Source organism: Anoplolepis gracilipes, chromosome 8, assembly GCF_047496725.1.
Source record: "Anoplolepis gracilipes chromosome 8, ASM4749672v1, whole genome shotgun sequence".
In the NCBI taxonomy this organism is placed as follows: domain Eukaryota; kingdom Metazoa; phylum Arthropoda; class Insecta; order Hymenoptera; family Formicidae; genus Anoplolepis; species Anoplolepis gracilipes.
Genome location: NC_132977.1, coordinates 12,795,333 through 12,813,538, shown reverse-complemented (window position 1 = coordinate 12,813,538; position 18,206 = coordinate 12,795,333). Strand labels below are relative to the sequence as shown.

The window sequence follows — 18,206 nt, the reverse complement described above, 5'->3', positions numbered from 1 at the left end:
TTCTGGCGTGTAGTGATGGATCCATGTTTCATCAACAGTCACGAAACGCCGTAGAAACTCTTTCGGATTGCGCTTAAATATGTCCAAACAGTACTCCGAAGTTGTCATGCGATTCCGTTTTTGCTCCACTGTGAGCAAACGCGGCACCCATCTCGCCGACAGCTTTCTCATGCCCAATTTTTCGTGTAGGATATTTTGTATGCGTTCAATTGAGATGTCTACAATGTCAGCAATCTCTCTGATCTTCACCCGGCGATCTGCTAACACGATATCATGGATTTTGTTAACCATATTTTCCGTAGTCACCTCAATCGGACGGCCTGGGCGCTCTTCATCAAAAACGGATGTTCGGCCACGCTTGAATTCATTAAACCAATATCTGATAGTAGTCATCGAAGGTGCATGGTCCTTATAAACGGCATGCAACTTCACTTTGATTTCCTCACACGTCTTCCCATCCAAAAAAAGAAATCGAATCACTGATCGATATTGCTCTTTCTCCATGGTTGCAAACAAACACGAACTTGACGACTTTCAACAGCTATCAAAACAAAACTACTCGATAAATCTGTCTGAAATTTTGACAGTCATCGTTTGAAAGATGGCGTTAAATGATAGCATACACATTTTGCGTCAGTGGTGCCATTAGTCGCTAAACACGGGTACTTATCATACAGCCCTCGTACTTGATACTAGGCGCGCGGCAAGACATAAACGCAGCGCGCACTGTACGTGTCTCTTTCAGTACGCCCTTTGTACGTCCTTTGTAGAGCGCTCCGCCTACTGTCGCGCGCCTAGTATTGGGAACGGACATGTCGACGTCAGCTGACCATTATGGCGGAACTGAGCCGGCTCGTAAATGCGTGGAACATATGTGTGCTCATTCAGTTTTCACAATAAAATTGTAAAAATATCTAAAACATGCGAATAAAAAACTCCTCTTGGAATGTCTGAATATTAGTGTAGACTATAAAAAAATTATCGGGACAAAATGAAAGTAATTTCTTCAAAAATTACTTTCTAATTTCTAACCGCGAGTACTGTTGTGTGTACGGTTGTAAATCTCGAGCTGTGACAATCGAGAAATATCTTTCCACAAATTTCCAAAGAAAAAAGAGTGTACAGTAGAAGTTACAAAAAAGTTCGGCACAATAGAAAAAATTGATAAGCGTAAAGCTTGGATAATGGCTATACGCACTGCAAAAGCGGTGACAAGCAGAATGAAATCTTGTTCCTTGCATTTTAATGCCAGCAACTACATATTTTCAGGTAAAATAATTACTTTCTATTCAATTTTGTTTACATAGTTTATATAAATATATAAAAATGTAATTCAAATTTTAAATTTTTGTATTAATTTTTTTTACAATTAGAGCTGGAATGTAAAAAGCCAAGGCTAAAAAAATCTGCTGTTCCAAAACTGCGACTTCCGATGCAAAAGATGATTTCTGCACAAGCCAGAGCTGATCGAGTTGCAAACCGAGAAGCTAAAAAAAGAAATGAAAAGAAAACAAACAATGATAAATATAGAGACTGTTGTCATTGATATCAATGAGGTTGGAGTTGACAGCACGGGAAACAATGAGACATTACTAATCTCAGATGAGAAGAAAACTAAAGTGAGGGACATCGATATTCAAACGGATTTATATACGTCATACTACAATCAAATTAAAAGCCATCGCGAACTAAGTACAGCTACAGGAATTTCTAATTTTGAAATATATAATATTTCATGTAATAGTGAGTAATGTCAAAAAACTGTATATAACAAAGCTAAGAATAAATCGTTCAGAGACTTTAAAGCTAACAATAAGACTAAATTATCAGTAGAGGAAAAAGTGATGTTGACATTTATTAAATTGAAACAAAATATTTCATTTGCTTTTTTGGCTACTTTGTTCAATTGCTATTCTGTAAAAACTTGTCGAAGAATTTTTGTAAACATGATTAACATACTGCGTGCATGTTTCAATGATTGTATACGTTGACCTTCAAAACAGGAGATCCTTCAAAATATCCCAAACTGTTTCCTTCCATTTCCAGATATTCGCATAATATTAGATTGTACGGAAATACTTTTGCAAAAACCTAAATCTGTATGCTGTCAAGCGATAACATACTCCAATTATAAATAAAATTATACTTTAAAGTTCATGATAGGTGTTACACCAGCTGGAACAATTTCATTCGTAAGTCGTTGCTATGGAGGTCGATTTTCAGACAAAGAAATTTTTGAACAAAGTAACTTATTCAGTTTGCTAGAAAAAGGTGATAAAATAATGATTGATAGAGGATTTTTTATAGATGCAAAGTGCAAAGAACATGATATTCAAATCGTTAGACCTTCATTTTTTAAAAATAAGAATCAGTTATCAGCAGAAGAAGCACTATTAAGCCAACAAATAGCAAAAGCGAGAGTTCATATTGAACGCAGTAATCAAAAGCTAAAAGTATTTAATATATTAAAAGGCAGGTTTCCTATTAGTTTAGTATTTCTTTGTGAAGATTTTATAATTATTTGTGGTCTTGTAAACATATCCTCACCTATTTTAAACGATGATAAGTTTCTTGTGTAAAAATCAATTTGTACATACTACAAAAAAATAGATACAAATGTTTGAAACAAGAATCATTTATTATTTTTTTCGAGCACACATACAAATGCAGCATTTGCTGAAAATAAATACGTTTTAAGGTATAGATTAAATCAGTTACATATTCTTCGTCAAATGGAATAGGAATGATTAAAAAAGTATTGTCGGAGGGTACAAAAATCATGAAATCAGTGACTTTAACATTCATTATAGCCATACATAATTGAACTTGCGCGTAGTACATGTGACGTTTTTTTAAAGTACAATTTTCATCGAGATATTTTAACTTCGGAATCACATCGCAAATGTTATGATCTTTTCCATGAAAGGGACATTTTATTTCAATTAATTTTAATACATTTTCATTTTCATCCAAAATAACACTATCTGGCGAACATGCCACGGATTATCATTAGAAATTATCAAGCCACATTGATGCACTTTCAATTGAAAATTATTTTCATATATTTCACGAGCAATTGGTTCGTTTTCTATTCCGTGTCGTACATATTCATTGGAGTGTTCTTTTGGATAAAAATAATTTAAACTTTTCCTTTCCCAGTTGGGTTTCTTATTATTCACGTATGTGTACAACTCATAACATCTGCAACTTGTGATTCTAAATTTACGCTCTTCTTTCCATGTGGTAAGTGATTTTGTACTATCTATGCAAATCTGTCTGTAATCTCCACGTAATCTATATGTTGTGCTTTGACAGCACTCTTTAAGGGTCCCTACATCTAATTTTGATAATTTTTTCATTAATTCTGAAGTATTTGCCCAGTTTATAATTACATACATCAATATTATTCACACAATCGTGAGAGACACTGTTATCATGCAGTTTTATTACATCATGTCTTCCACACCTAATTAAACAGAAAAGAAATAAATAATAGCAATGTATAACAAATAATATTACGCACATGATATTTATAAATAATTGAAAATAATCCACTGAAAAACATTAGACTTGTAAAAATTATTTATTACGGTTCTATTGTATTATTAAGCTTGTTTTTTATTCCTGCACTGATGAACTAGTGCACACTGGTGCAATAAGTTAGAATGAGACAAGTATATATTGTGTCGCTCTAACTTATTGCATGAGTTCATCAGTGCAGGAATAGAAAACAAGCCTATTATAAAAGTAAACAGTTCATTTTACAAAAATTGTAAAAATGTGTATAATTACGTGTTAATTCTGCAGATGTACAGTCCGTGATTGATTGAAATTCATTCACATATATGTATATACAATAAATTCATTCATATATGAATATATATAATCAAATGTATAAAAATAAATTGACAAAAAAATTATGTACAATGATAACAACTCTACATCAACTTACAGATGCTTTTTGATTGCACTTGAGAGTACAAGCCAATTTTTATTAATCTCTTCCCTTTTTTCCTCAGATATATTAACCACATTTGCTTTTATTTTTTGCATGCAAGGGTGATCCAGTAAAAGCATCGGTTCATACTGTTGCAACGCTTCTTTGGTTTTTTTTTGCCCAGGAGCATTCGACATCAGTGCATGACAGCTCGTCAACCTTTAAAAGTTCGACTCTAAAATATAAAAATAAATGAAACGTTATAATAGACAAAACTTAATGATGCATTAATTAATCATCTTAGAATAATTTTTTAAATTGCATGCAAATTTACAGTTATATATGCGCTAAACTGATTATATTTTAAAACTTCTGTTCATTGAGGTTAGAAAAAATATTAGTTGTCAAAGTCACAAGTATACTATAAACTTTACTTGCACTATATGTATTTCATACAACAGCTTATTATTATAAAAAATTATGGGATTCAACTTACATAAAAACATACATACCTTTGACAAAACATAAGTGCTGCGATAACATGTTTACATCGTCCGCTGTTTCCTGCTTTGCAGGAGTAGCGCATTTTAACGATTTCTCCAAAACATTATTCACTTTCACTACACTGATTTATGGTTTCAAAACTGGACAAAACTGAGTGAGCACACATATGTTCCACGCGTTTACGAGCCGGCTCAGTTCCGCCATATTGGTCAGCTGATGTCATCATGCCCGTTCCCAATCAAGTAACAAGTAGGAGGCTTCTTCGCGCCGCGCGCTTATACTGGCAAGGATTGGCCGATCTTTATTAATTTATATCTCATTAACTATTGCGAATTTAGCAAAATGATGTAAGACTTTTGTTTTCAGTTTAACACGCTCTATCTACCCACGAGAGTTGATCTGGCAATTCGGGGACACCCTGTGTATATATATATATATATAAATATATATATATAGTCATTATCTGGCAACTTGAATCTTCATACACATACACACATGTAAACACACATACGTTCATTTCGTACTGCAACTCTTCATGTATATAAATATATACATATATGCATATATATAATAACATATAAAACTTTGACTCTATTATATTTTTATTTTGTTTGCTTCTCAAAATGTGTTTGTTAAATAAAATAAAACTAACTATATTAAACATGTAATGCGATATAAACTTGTAAAATTTAACTTACAGCATAAATTAAAAATATAATTAAATTAAAGAAAAATACTAATTAAGTATAATTTAAGATGAAAGTATTTCCATCATATTCGCCTTCAAGAGAATTTCTGTTATAGCGTCACAAGTCACTAACATAATAAGCTAAAATAAATTAAACAAAAAAACGTAATTTTTGATTACAGTAATATCATAATGAAAAAAAAAATAACGTATTCAGTATTATTCTTAAAGCTTTTCCAAATTTTGGCTAAGAGAGTGTTACGTCCAGACTCGGGAAAGCTGAGTTAAAAGGAAGAGCGTAAGCCAGCTCTCGAAACCGTACGGGTCAGGATGTATGTTTCGAGTTGAACGAATTATTAGGTCCAAAAACAAGTCAACGATAATGAATATCGCTATTACTTGTTATTTCGGACATTCGTCGAAAAGTCCTTTTTGGTAAAAAAAAATTAATCCTTATTACGCGGGATAGGACCAAGTGCGATCTTTCAACCGATAGAGGGGTTAGAAGTCACGGAGAAAATTGCGTTTTAATATTACATAAATTTATTCATAGTTTTAAAAGTATATTACATCAAATTATTGCTAAGTTTGGTTATAAATATGTGTATATAATATGTGTATACATGTGTATGTAATTAAATTATAATCGTTCTCTAATTTATGTTCGCGTGAGTACGTGTGTTTGTGTGCGTCTGTGTGTGTAGGCGAAGGAGACATTGAAGATTCCTGGTAATCTTAAGGATATGCAGGAAGATGAAAGTCTTCGAAGACTTCCGTGATGATATTTCAAAGGTCGTCTGAGGATATGGACGTCAATGATGGAAAACGTAGAAGTGATGGAGGTTGCGAAGGAGAAGGTGTTTGACAGGGAATTTTGCGTGTTCGAGGAAGGATTGCGATTTTTTCGCCCTTTTTGATTGTTTGATAAGTCATGGGGATCGACGCCTGGGCAGTACTGACTTGTTCCAACGATTTAAATATTTCCGCCTTTTATAGCGTAACGACTGGCAAATTAAAGATTTGGGCACTATGCAAATTTCAATAAAATAAATAATAAGTAAATGAGGGAAAGATAGGGGAGAAAAAGAAACGGAAAGAACAACAAGAGGAAGAGTAAATAAAATGGATGTAAACTTATTATTGAATGATCAGGGTTCAAACGGAATGGCGTTAGTTTCGTCTGCGAGCCTGCAAAATCCTCTGTAGTCGAATTGCGCCGTCGGAGTGTTGTCGTTGATTCGTCAGTCACGGTGGTTCACCGATAAACTTCTACTGTTCACTTTCACAGAATGACGGGTTAAAATAGACGTAAAATTCGGGAAAGAGCTTGTATTGTTTTCTTCCAAAAACCCCTCTTTTATATGATTTTTGGAGCAAGATTATCGCTCATATGATTCTGAGTCATATAATTTTCTATGTTCTCTGCTGATAGGTCTATCGGTTCGAATTAGAAACTCCTCTAACGTTGTCAGGAACCGTTTCCTGTTTTTCGGTGCTTTCGGTGCATTTGGAAAAGGATGTGATTCATGATTTTGTGAGAGGACTTGGACTTTGGTATTAAGGGCATTATTATAATTTCCCAATAGATTAAAGTTGTACTGCCCTTTTCTGTTTTTTATGATAACAAGTTGTTATCGCGCGCTCGGTTGTTACCACGACTCCGCGAGAGTCGTTGAGGCAGTATGTCCTGATGAGTGTCGTACTGTAGACGATTAGTGTTAAAATTCCGTGGAAGGAAAGAATTGTGCAGTTGAGACGACGTAACAAGAGTATTTTGCGTTTGCATTTGTTCTCTTTGCAAAGCTAATAATTCTTCATGACGCTTCTGCCGTACCTCTTCTCTAGCAGCAGCAGCATCATTGCGAAACATATCTGTCCATAAGTCAATCTTTTGAAATCCGACTTTTTTTTTCTTTGGTAGAGATAACTGTTCGTCAAAATCCGAGACTTCAGATATGCTCTCAGAATTTGTTAAAGTTCTATTAGAAGCAAGTGCTAGAGGCTTGACAAAATGTGATTTGCCATAAATTTCATCCAATTCATTAAAGTAAGGACATATATTCTCAAGAGTTCTCGACTCCTTACTTTTATCTTTTGTCTCTATATATAATTTTAAGATATTTCTATTTATCCTCGCATTGTGAGAAAAATAATATTCCTCTTTGGCAAGCGCATCTGATATGTCTTGCAATACTTCCTCATGACGTTTAAAATTGTCATTCATAACATGCATGTTTTCTTTATAATAATGAATAAGGCGTAAAATTGCAGGATGCTTCCATGAAGTTGCAAAAACATGCAAATAACATATAGAATTGATTGAAAATACATAATTACAAATAGTAATTTTCTCTCTCTCTCTCTCTCTCTCTCTCTCTCTCACTCTCATATGGCAATTCTTTTACAATTTTATTGAAAATGTGATAAATATAAAAAACAGAAAAAAAAGTTCCTATACCTCGAGGAATATTTCCATTTTTTCGACGTTTCGTCTTTGAAGAAGGTGTTTCTTTTATTGTGGACTCTGTATTAAAATTGTTGTCATTTTGCAATGAAAATCCATCTGTTTCAGCGAAGTGTTGATTTAAACTTAAAATAGCAGGTTCTACTTGCTTATTACTAATAGTTGAAGATTGTTTATCCATTAAAACGGAAGATTGCATTTGATTTGTAATATTTAATAAAGGTTGCTGCAGATTGTACATTTTAGGAACACTTATTGAATCTTTAATTTTAAAAGTTTTTCTAGCTGTAAAGGAAACAGAATTTGTGAAAAAAATAATACTACGATACATTCCTATCACCTAATTCTATAAATATTTTTAAATGTTTATATATCAGAATACAGTATACTTACAAATCTTTTCGATAACTAACAAATGTCTTGCATTGAAATGTACTGATATTCCATTTTCATTACAAAGAATGATATGATGAGCAGGATGAACAGCTTGTGTTATGGGTACGGGTACAGAAGAAATAGAAGTACTCAAGTTGGAATTGAGGTTATATGCATTCCGAACTTGAGCTACATCTGGTACCCTGATGAATTTATTCACTGTAAACGTAATTTACAACAAAAAATAATATTAAATAATATTAAATAATAGTATCCTACTAAACACAGAATATAAATGCTATATAACGTCAGAATAACACGTAATATAATAAATGTTATATCTTATATACAATAATGTAATATAATTTTTTTAATAGTTACAATATAACTGTGTTTTATAATTGTTACATTGCTTAGTAATTTTTTAGTTATCTTAAAATAATTGTAACGTAAATATTATATGTTATATAAAGAACGTTATATTATTATTATATTTATATTTTAAAACATTTTATATACATGCAATACATTACTATGTTATAAATATTATATTACATTATTATATATTTGACAATTTTTGTTATTAAAATATTATAATATAGAGTGATTTTAACATTTCTTCAGTATAGATTTTATACTTTTAAATCACGCGGCAAAATAACTCGCTATCAGCGAGTACCGGATACAGGTTATTACAGACGGAAATGTGTGTGTGTGTTTGTGCTATAGACCGATTCTACAATGAGTCGTTAATTGTAAGTCGTTAAGTGAATAAACCAATCATAGTTGAATTTACGACTTACGACTAACGACTCATTCTGGAATCACCCATAAGCCTTGTGGCCACGATACTAGAAATCGGTCCGAGTTCTTGATCTGAGAAATATTTAGCTAATCAACGTGCAGTTTTTATAGAAAAGCGGTAATCTTATTGGCTATTCGTTTCTTGGATCGAGAACTCGGACCAAGTTCTAGTATCGTGGCCACAAGGCTATACGGAATTTTCCAGATTATTCTCATGTGTTTCATCAAGAAAAAGGATATACTTCGGTAAGTACGATTTTAATCTAAAATAAATATTAAAATATTATATTAAATATTTAAATTAAATATAAAAAATAAAAATTATTGTTGCATATATTTTTGGTATTTTATTATTTTTTCTATATTACCACAGAATTTAAAATCTATTTAACCAAAGAAGTTGGGTTAGGTTAAATATAAAAACCGCATTGCAGTTATAAAATTTATAATAAAATAAATTGATATTAATGTTCAATATTTATATTTTTACAGTCTAAAAAACGAAGCATGTCCTTATGGAAGTCCTCGCATGGTTATGTTTATTGTTTTACGATGCTCATCTTTTCAATAATAAAAGAAGAGATCACACAAATGAAGACGCGTCTCAGCAACAGTAAGTGAAAGGTACAATACATATTTATTTTGTGTATTCCAATTGTATTATTTAAGTCTCTTTGTGTGTTACAATTTATTTTGATAAGATTGTGCATATCAAGTTCCCGCACTGATTGTGAGATTGTTGCGTTACATTTCTTCTTGCTTCTCAATGAGTTTCATATTCTCAACAATTCCACTTGCATTGGTAAAGCAACAATAATATAACTGTTAGTTATAATTTCACTCAATAATATAACTGCAATATAACATGCCTTTTATATAACACAGTTATATTGTTGAGTGGGAAATTATAACTAATAACAGTTATATTACTGTTACTTTGTGTTTGCTGGGAATTTGTGTTTGTGTTACAGTTCGTTTTGAGTTTGTACATAAAAGTTGTCATTTTAGAAGATAAAATCTGTCAAAATCATTCTTGAAGACAAGGCCTTTTGAAGCCACTTGGTGCGTTACACTTTTTTTTGCCTTCCAAGAAGTCTTATATTCTCAGCGATTAAAATCTGTCAAAGTACTTTTGAAGGCCTTTCGAAGCCACGTGATGCGTTACACTTTTTCCTGTTTTACAAGGAATTTCATATTCTCAGCGATTCCACTTGCATTGGTAAATAATATATTTATAAATTACATTAACACACACATATTAATGGAGATTATTCTTAAATAATTTTTGACATATGTTGATTTATGCGTAAAGATGCTTTATTTAGTAACGATATTTGTAAAATTCTTATTGTTTTGTGTGTTACAGTTTGTATATATAAGTTGTCTATTTAGAAAATAAATGTCTGTCAAAATCATTCTTGAAGACAAGGCCTTTCGAAGCCACTTGGTGCGTTACACTTTTTCCTGCTTCCCAAAGAGTTTCATATTCTCAGCGATTCCACTTGCATTTGTAAGTGATAACTATAATAATCTAAGTAATTTCAAAACGAGGCAGTCGTGTATATAGATACATGGTTGGCCTAGCTCATCTTGATACCTGCACTTGGCGCCAGACACTCTTGATATTTATAAATTGCATTTACATATGTATATTATGAATTTTTAATATTAGTCTTTTGCAATTCATTTATTTTTAATTTCGATTTTTCACTTGAACGTTTTATTTTTAAAATTTGTTTGCATATATAAATTTTTTTTTTCAGCACTTTTATTTGTGCAATCCATTTCAATCATGCCAAAAGATTATCAGTATTTAAAAAAGGCGAAGAAATCAGTTAATTAGTCGTGAATTAAATCAAATTTCAGACTCCCATTCAATGCTATTAACTGTATCAAACGTAGTTCCTAATGCAAACAAAGAAGCGGTATTTATTGTACTTTCGAAAAGTCTAATGATACATTTCATAAAAGTGACACTATCTTATAGTTTAAATGACTTTGATGAATTATCAGTAACATCGCAGTTTGATGTAAATAGTAATGAAGCACATAGCGTTATTTCAGAAGATGTTTCGTCATTGACAATTAATTCTGATTGTAATAACCATATGAGTCTCTGGAAAGATTTGCAAACGTTAATTATCGAAGATAATGTTTCGCACAATACTGCTAACAAACTGTTTCAAATTCTAAAAAATCACGATCATATCAAGTTACCTAACGATGTTAGAATTTTACTTCGAACACCACGAAACATGTCTTTACGTTATATAAAATCTATAGCGGGCGGTCATCATGCGCACTTCGGTCCTTCTCTCGAGCAATCTATAAAAATATATTCTAAATTTATAACAAAAAACGAAAAAAGTTTAAATGTGAATATAGATGGCTTACCAATTGCTAAAAGTTCAGCAATTGGTAAAAGCCAATTCTGGCCGATTATGACATCTATTGAAAAAAATAGATATCTATATATTGCCTTTTATAATTGGTGTGTACCATGGTACTTCAAAACCTAGTGATGCTACTTTTCTGACTGATTTTGTCAATGATTTTATTTTCATTTCAAGAAATGGTATAATTGTTTCTAATATAAAATATAGCGTTTCTATTAACGCTATAGTATGTGATACCCCAGCTAAATGTTTTATAACGTATACTAAAGGTCATACTGGGTATTTTTCGTGCTCAAAAAGCACACAAGAAGGTGATTTTGTACATAATAGAATTATTTTTCCAGAGACTCATAACAATTTACGCACAAACGATATGTTCAAAAATCGATCTCAAATAAAGCATCATACGGGTAATTCTAGATTGGAAAATCTTTCTATTGGCATGGTTTCGCAAATCCCGTTAGACTATACCCATACGGCACCTTTCATTGCAATTACATATTAAATACGTAATAATATTGCATTTACATTACATTTTATTATATATGAAATATAACGTGTTAAATACGCAATTAATGCAATATGTTTGATGTATCTAAACAAAAATACATATGTAATAGATAGCAGGTATACTGCGTATATATGTAACTATTTATGTATCAAACACGTAGTTGATACATATTGGACAAAATGTAATATCGTAGTGCACTATTAACCTGTAAAAACCTCTGATAAACGAAAAGTCGGGCACGTTTCTGTAATCGTAATCGCGGTGATCAGATGTTAAAATATTACAAGTGTTGATTGTATATGTGAAAAAGAATTTAGTAAGTCATAGGTAAGTTTTTATATTTTGTAATGATTAGAATTTCCATACGGTTGTAACTGTACAATATTAATGTGTATTTGATTATGATCGTGTTATTTTTCTAGGTTACATAATAAATAATTTTCCATATAATGGATAAAAAATTAAATAACCGTAATATTTCTTTGCGGCATAAGAGACGATTAGCACAAAAAGAAACGGAAATAGATTATTTCTTGCTAGAATCGTCAAGTAATAGTAAGACTGATTTTGGACCATTGGGCGAATGCATAAAAAAATGTCGAATTGAAAATGATCAATCAACATCAGTTTCAACAGTATCTTCTCCTAGTAATGATCAATTGCCAAGCTTTAGTGACAATAATAATGAAGAAGAATATTCGGATGAAGTACATAATACGGAAGTAGTCACAGACGAAGATTTTATTGATATTAAAAAACGAGAAAAAATGCAACCTTTATCATTAGACTCTGACAATTCGAGTGACGATGTAGGTGATAATATGGACATTGATGATAAAAGTATGGATAATGAATTGTTGTGCAATCTTCGAAATTGGTCTTTTGAGTTTAAAATTAGACATAATGCAATTAATGCTCTTATGGAAATTTTGAGGAATGCTCCACGTTCACAATTCAAAATTTTACCAAAGAATGCAAGAGTGCTTCTAAAAACACCCAAGAAAACTACTGAAATAGTTGCATTAGCTGGAGGATCGTATTACCACTTTGGTCTATCGAATACTTTGGAAGTATTCCTGCAGCATTATAAAAGTATGTCTTTGAAAGTATCTGAAATTAATTTATTAATTAATATAGATGGTTTGCCAATATCCATCGCCAAGTAGTTTCTGGCCAATATTACTTTCAGATGAGATTTCAAACCAAGTGCATATAGGGGCTGTTCTATGGTCAAAAGAAACCAAACAATTCCAATGAATACTTACAACCATTTGTGAAAGAATTAATACCATTAGTACAGAGAGGATATTATTCAGACCTATTAAACTGTAATATTAAAGTTAATGTTAAGGCCATTATTTGCGATGCTCCAGCAAAATCTTTTATTTTAAATATTAAAGGACATAATGGCTATTCGAGTTGTACTAAATGTACCATTTATGGGGATTATGTTAACTCTAAAATGTGCTTTCCTTATGAAAAAAGATCAGCTGCACTCAGAACTGATGAAGGATTTATACGTCAAATAGACTCTGATTATCATCAAGGAGAACCCACAATTTTGCTCTCTGTGCCTGATTTAGAATTAGTGTCGAATATTGTTCTTGACTATATGCACTTGATTTGTTTGGGTATTGTAAAAAAAATGATATTGTTGTGGATAAGTGGACCACTAGCTGTTCGCATTAGTGTGCAAGCAAAAGATAATATTTCGCAAGCACTTATTAATTTAAGAGATGCTGTGCCTAAAGAATTTTCAAGACGACCTCGAAGTTTAATTTAAGCTTAAATGAAATAGCATATTGGAAAGCCACAGAATTTAGGCAATTTTTACTTTACACTGGACCTATTGTTTTAAAAACAGTTTTAAATAGAAATGTATATACAAACTTTTTGACTTTGCATGTAGCTATATCAATACTCATCAGTCCAATAATAACAAAAAATAAAAATAATGTAGATTATGCAGAAAAACTATTGCAACATTTTGTAGATTCATTTCAAAAAATTTATGGCAAGGACTATATGTATAATGTATAATGTATATCTCATAATATACATAATTTATTACATCTCTCTAATGAAGTTCGATAATTTGGACCACTTGATTCCTTTAGTTCGTTTAGATTTGAAAACTTTTTACAAATTTTAAAAAGTTTTCTGCGTAAAGCAGAGAAATCACTGCAGCAAGTTGTACGACGATACACAGAAAGAAGGCAAAATCAATATGAGAGCATGAATAATAAATCATTAAACTCACTTTATAAATTAGAATTAAAAGCAAGACATGTTAATGGTATAATGAAATTCGAGATATTTTTGAATCGCAATACAAGAAACTAATATTAAAAAATTATGAAATCGACTGCAATAATGAAGCAAATAATTGTATCATGACAAAAGGTGGAAACTTAATGACAGTTAAGAACAACGTGAAATGTACCAATAATACAATATATATTGTTGGGTATCAACTGAGAAAAACAGATATTTTATATTCACAACCATTTTCATCAGAGAATCTGGACATTAATGTTGTTGAAGAAATAAATAGTAATGTGATATATTGTCCTTTGCATGAAATACGAGGAAAGTTGTGGAAAATTAAATTTAATTCTAAATTGTATGTCATTCCTATTCGGCACGTTTGTGGACAATAAAATAACTTTTAAAACGTAACATATAACATAATCTATAACAAAATATAAACACAATATAAAATAAATAAATTTAAAAAAATAAATATTATAACGCGATAATTGCAAAAATGAACAGCAAGAAATAAAAGCTTTAATATTTAATTATATGTTCGCAATAAAACTGTCATTATAAATTTATACACACACACACACACACACACACATACATACATACATACATACATACACATATACTATTATACATAATTAATGGTTCTATACGCTGTATTGTTCATAGTGAAAAGAAATTATTTTTTATTCCTTTTTTCCATTGTAACATGATTGACAACATTCTGGTTTTAATTAATTGATATTTCGTTAATTGGTTATCGAATTATCGATCGACTCACGATTATATAATTAGATGCCTAATGCTTAGTGCAACCAGTGCAGCAATAAAGAACAGACCCATTATTTCATCCGGCTAATGTGCAATTTATGTCTACTGGTTATATTTGTCTGCATTACTCATCATCAAATAGCAGTAAAGTAAAAAAAGTTAAACGTAATCAAGAAGATTTGCATTTGTGACTATTCGACGATATTTGTTCATATTCATTTGCATTCGTGTCTGTATACATTCGTCTCATCAACATTCAAGATTTTGTAGAAAGGTATATTAAAAATATGAATAACACATCTAAATAACTTTAAAATTAAATTAAAATTAACTAAACTTTATTATACGTGATATTGCATGTCACTATTTTTAATAAAAACTAATTGTATATACTAAATTGTGATTAATTTTTGCAGGTTATGTGTTCTCTGTTTTGAACATTTTACATCGTGGTTTCCAATATACTTCTAATACACTTATTAGATATGACTGAATCAAAATGCGAGCAATTTTCTTTTCAAAAAACAAGAAAAGAATCTTCCTTACAGGTAATATATAGAAATGCACATGACTGTAATATTTTTATTGTCAATAAATTAATTCATCATTATACATATTTTTTGTTGGTATAGTTTCCAGAAAACTTTTATGTAATTCAATTTCACGACGGGCTAGCACTAGTCCCTAATAACTGGTTGCAAGAATCTGTTAAAAATCAACAGGTTTGCTTCTATCCAAATTACTATGTGAAAAAGAAGCTGAATAAGGCAATAAGGAATAAAGAAATACCGGATTTAAGAAATGTAAAAGCTGGCTGGGCAATGTATGATGTTCTACGCTTTTGCTTCAGCAGGTATATTTACAATTATTTATAAAAACTCCTTTTTCTTTTTTTTGTGTTAAAAAATTCATTTTTTTTCATGGCAATATTGATCCAATAAATAAAATTAAAATAATGTAAACAAGAATCTATATTAATGATATATGTAATTAATGAAATTAAAAGTTACTTTTTTTGATTTTATTGGATCGATTATTCATTGAACTGATGTTGCGTAAAAGTAAGAATTAATTCTATTTGAAAATTTAAATATTTTCTTTTAACATCAAGCTATCGACATATAATTTATACCACTCTTATTAATCGTCTATGTTTTGTATTTATAATTGTCATTGTTATATTCAGATACTTTTGAACGAGGCCAAGAAAAGTTAAGGATGGCCGAAAATATATCCGATATAAATACTGAAGATGAAGAAAGTATTAAACAAACACGTCATGATAGAGCTACTGCAAAAAATTTTACGTCATCTGATAATGAATCTTCTGGTACAGAAGTGGATTCACTGTCTCCTTTATCAGATCCAAAGGAATTTTCTAGATCACAACAATTGTTTCATTCGGAAAAGTCTGCACAGATTTTGGCGACCTTTGAAAATCCAATCATTGCACCCGAAAAAATCAAAATGATTCAAATTGAAAAGAAAAAACAGAGAATTATTCATCAACAAGAAACGGAAATAATTACACATAACGAAAAAGAGACAGAAAATAAAAATCAAGATTTTAACGATAAAGATGATGTTCATTCCATTGATGAAGATTTAACAAATAAAAATAATGAAGATCAATCTCAAAAAGGTAAAAAGGATTAAATTTATTGGTAATGACTTTTAAATACAATATTTTAAAATATAATTCATGATATTTTAATTTTTAGTGTTAAAAGAAATTTTTAAAAAAGTTAATCGCATCCTGGTTGAAGTAACATACATTGATAGAAGGCTCAATAGAATGGAGACTAAAATAACAGATCAAACCATTAGAAATCAAGAAAATAATATAATTGAAGAAGCTTTTACATTCAACATTATTTCATCGATTAATGAGCTGCAACTTTTTGAAAAAAATTTAAAAAATGAAGAATTTTTCGTGAAAATGGTAAATGTTTATTTTTACTTTTAATAATTATAATTATTAACAATACTTAAAATTTATAATTTATATTATTTATAGTTATTAAATAATTATGTGAATGATTATATATAGTTTGATATATATATATATATATATATATATATATATATATATATATATATATATATATGTATATACCATATTGTTGTGTATATTTTTCATATTTACATATTTACAAATTTTGTTTTTTATTTCAATAATTTACATATTTCAAATTATTTTAGAGACTTTTTGAAATTGAAAGGCGGGACAAATCTACAAGATGTGATAAAAAACATTTTCAAAACATTAATAAAGGATGACATATTAATGTCATACAGTTGGAAAGGAGCTCGAGGAAAAAATACATTTCGCAATTTTAAAATCGTTAATTTAATTATTGGTAAGACTTCATTAAATATACATTAAATATTCGTTATAGTTGTTTTTTGAAATTAACATTTGTTATGATGATAATGTTTTTATAGTATTATATGTACAGTATTATAAATTGATATACTATATATATTTGTAGCTGTTGTTCGATTACACGATACCAATTCAACTGAAGAAATAATTATAAAACTCATGAGTAATTGGATTGTTTAAACTCCTGTACGTTTTCGTAGAATTGCGTGAGTAAATTTTATTATAATTTATTTTTGTAAATATTAATATTTATTATAAAAATCAAATATTAATCGAGGTACTTTTTTAAATGTAATTTGTCTTTAATAATCCTTTATAACATTCATTGTATTCATTATTCATTGTTTTTTTATTCAAAATAATATTCAAACGCATATTAAAAGATTTGAAAGATTCCTTGTAATTATATATATGTATTTTTTCCTCGAGCTCCTTTCCAACTGTATGACATTAATATGTCATCCTTTATTAATGTTTTGAAAATGTTTTTTATCACATCTTGTAGATTTGTCCCGCCTTTCAATTTCAAAAAGTCTCTAAAATAATTTGAAATATGTAAATTATTGAAATAAAAAACAAAATTTGTAAATATGTAAATATGAAAAATATACACAACAATATGGTACATACATATATATATATATATATATATATATATATATATATATATATATATATATATATATGAAACTATATATAATCATTCACATAATTATTTAATAACTATAAATAATATAAATTATAAATTTTAAGTATTGTTAAATATAAAAATATAATAAAGACAAAAAAGAAAGGCGTTTCTATAATATATATATATATATATATATATAATATATTATATAATATATTATAGAAACGCCTTTCTTTTTTGTCTTTATTATATTTTTATATTTAACAATAATATTACATATTAAACATTAAATTTATTGATTGTTTCAGAGACAAAGAAAAACCAAACTAATCAAACTGATCAACATCAAATTGATGAAGTGATATTAAAATAAGTACTACATACTGATATATATAGACTGATATGATGTGATATTAAAATACTATATACTATAACTAAAATATTAAAATACTATACTATAACTAAAATATA

General features: G+C 29.6%; 2 long non-coding RNA genes and 1 pseudogene across 2 annotated transcripts; 2 read left to right on the top strand and 1 right to left on the bottom strand.

Annotated features, from left to right (window-relative positions):
- Window positions 1-823: 823 nt before the first annotated feature.
- On the top strand, window positions 824-4,900 carry LOC140668627 (uncharacterized). Its single transcript, XR_012047202.1, has 4 exons — window positions 824-1,269; window positions 1,374-1,743; window positions 4,513-4,724; window positions 4,808-4,900. It is a non-coding gene; the product is annotated as an uncharacterized lncRNA (long non-coding RNA).
- Window positions 2,587-4,555, bottom strand: LOC140668628 (uncharacterized). The gene is made up of 3 exons (XR_012047203.1): window positions 4,450-4,555; window positions 3,953-4,172; window positions 2,587-3,466 (listed from the first exon to the last, which is right to left on the bottom strand). It is a non-coding gene; the product is annotated as an uncharacterized lncRNA (long non-coding RNA).
- A 3,805-nt stretch (window positions 4,901-8,705) lies between the features above and the next one.
- Window positions 8,706-17,314, top strand: LOC140668340 (uncharacterized; annotated as a pseudogene).
- Window positions 17,315-18,206: the final 892 nt, after the last annotated feature.